This window comes from Lygodium microphyllum, chromosome 2, assembly GCF_053477565.2.
Source record: "Lygodium microphyllum isolate KBCC chromosome 2, Lygodium_microphyllum_v1.1.10, whole genome shotgun sequence".
Classification (NCBI taxonomy): domain Eukaryota; kingdom Viridiplantae; phylum Streptophyta; class Polypodiopsida; order Schizaeales; family Lygodiaceae; genus Lygodium; species Lygodium microphyllum.
This window is the reverse complement of record NC_141136.1, coordinates 75,121,673-75,123,891: the sequence shown is the minus strand read 5'-3', so window position 1 is coordinate 75,123,891 and position 2,219 is coordinate 75,121,673. Positions and strand designations below refer to the sequence as shown.

Genomic DNA, 2,219 nt, shown 5'->3' with positions numbered 1-2,219 from the left:
TTTACATATGGCAGGAATGCAAGGCTCGAAAACTCTACATACGCCGCGTCAATCCTACATGGGAATTATCTGCCACACTATTGGGTTAGAGGTTTTATTCCTCCTTGACTGCCTATTAGAGTCCATGTTCCCAGTCTCCCAAAGGTTCCTCCATCACTTTTTTCTTGCTAACATAGCATACATACATTGGAGGGTACTCATCAACTATTCTTCTTTGCATTCTTTGCATGCCAAACTTTGACGCATCCTTGTTCGTGCGCTCTACTTTCTATGTTGAATTCTTTCGCCTTGCTACTCATTATTCTCCATTCTCTTCTACTCTCACAACCATGGCTTCAATGGATTGGGCAATAACCTTCGAAGTTGTCCCAAAGATCACCCAATGGACATCCGCATAACACTTGTGGTTGCCAACCCTCGGCTCGCTTTGTCTTGATGCAGGAAGTCCACACTATTTAATAATTTGTAGGCCCCTTCAGCAAGAAGTTATAGAAGGGTGATAAGGAGGTTTTTGCCCACGAGACTTGCCAGTAGGTTGCTCCTTGCCTCCGCATGCATGAGATGTGAACACGAGGTAGAATTGCCTCCAGCTTTGCCTTCAGCCTAGATGCAACAATCGCAGGGGGCTAAAAGTTGCAACAATTGCAGGGGGCTCAAAGTGCAGGCGACTACTGCCTGTGTGGTGTTGCAGATCAGAAGATACTGGACATTTCGCCATTTTTGATGAAGTCAATGCAGTGCTCTAAATACGAGTCCTTCAACATCTCTTAGCAACCGGTAAGTTGGTTTGTGGAATGCCCATGGAAAGCAACCAAAATAGAACACTCTTTGTGACATCTCTATGTGTCAAGGTGAATAAGGTTGTGTCCAAGACCTCCAAGGTGAAGATAAAGTTTGGAACCATCTATCTTGGTTGCTCTGAATAGAGAAGGTATCAGAGAGCATCGACCCTTGCGAATGTGAAGCTAAGGCAAGTGATGAATTCAAAAAGCGTCGCAGATGGACGCCAGGGATGCTTTCCTAAATTCCAAGATGCAGGGGAAGGCTACGTGAGCAGGCGGAGGGGTTTGTCATGCCCGGGCAGGAGAAACATGTGTGCCACTTGCAGCAGGCTCCCTTGTCCTGGATCGATCATTCTTTCCCAGCAGAGGTACACTACTGTGTAGAGATCCTGTCCTCTGATGGCATGAGCGGCTGCATCCCTGAATCTGCTCCCATGGATCCAAGCAGCAAGCTTATGGCCGGCCGTCGTTCGGAGCTGCCCGATGAGGTCTCTTCTTTACCTAGCCGAGACCAAGGCGGGGGCGTGTCCTTCTCAATCAGCATGATGAGAGGCAGTTCTCCACAGTGTCATTGGCAAGCAGGAATGCGAGTGCAAGCTCGGCAGTCCCAAGAGCAAGAGCATACTGGGTGCATTGGCATTCGCTACTACAGCGGCACTATTTCTTACAGCAGCACGGCCACGCGCGCACTATCCAGATGTTGCCCAACCCTCCATCAAAGGCAACGCACAGTGGACGCCGATGTGCTGTCAGAGGGAGACGAACCTGCATCGCAGCACCAATACGATGCTCCCAGGAGCGCGTACCGAACTACGCTTGGTGCAAGCAAAAGCCAGGGGGCATGAGCTCCGCTGCCATTCACCAGGACCCTGCACAGCCACGACCTAGATATCACGCCTTCATTAGAGCTTTGTGGGATACGGAGGCGACGCGCGCAGCCCCGGGCAGCAAGCTGCCGGATGGGGCTGCCCCCGTGAAAAAAATTAGGTTAATATCGTAGTGACCCGATGGGTCACGTATCAGATATTAAACTGATAAGAACAGATACTACACTTGATCTTAGCCAAAAGGCCGAGAAAGGTATGAAACTGCTCTGCGCTCCAACCCTTCGCTTTATACTCCCCTCCTTCATCCTCCTACCCTCGCCTCCCTTGCTTGCTCTTTGCGTTTCCCTCTGCTGCGCCTGTGCCTACGGGACTGGCGGAGGCGGGACAGCGCGTCCTATGCTGCTAACCTAAAGCCACTCACTCGCCTCCATACGCCTTTTTCAACAAATTCGAGAGACCCAAAGACCACGGCCTTCCGGATTCCTTATGCTCTATTTTGTACTATTAATTGGAAACTTGTTGGGCATAAATGTCAACCCCGCTAAAAAAAATAGGCATGATCTTCCCCAACCCCACCGTTGCTTCTTCACTATCGAATTAATCATGTTCC

At 49.9% G+C, this 2,219-nt stretch overlaps 1 non-coding gene across 1 annotated transcript; it reads right to left on the bottom strand.

Annotated features, from left to right (window-relative positions):
• Positions 1-1,668: 1,668 nt before the first annotated feature.
• On the bottom strand, positions 1,669-1,866 carry LOC148039902 (U2 spliceosomal RNA). Its single transcript, XR_015688759.1, has one exon. It is a non-coding gene; the product is annotated as a U2 spliceosomal RNA (small nuclear RNA).
• Between the last annotated feature and the right edge of the window lie 353 nt (positions 1,867-2,219).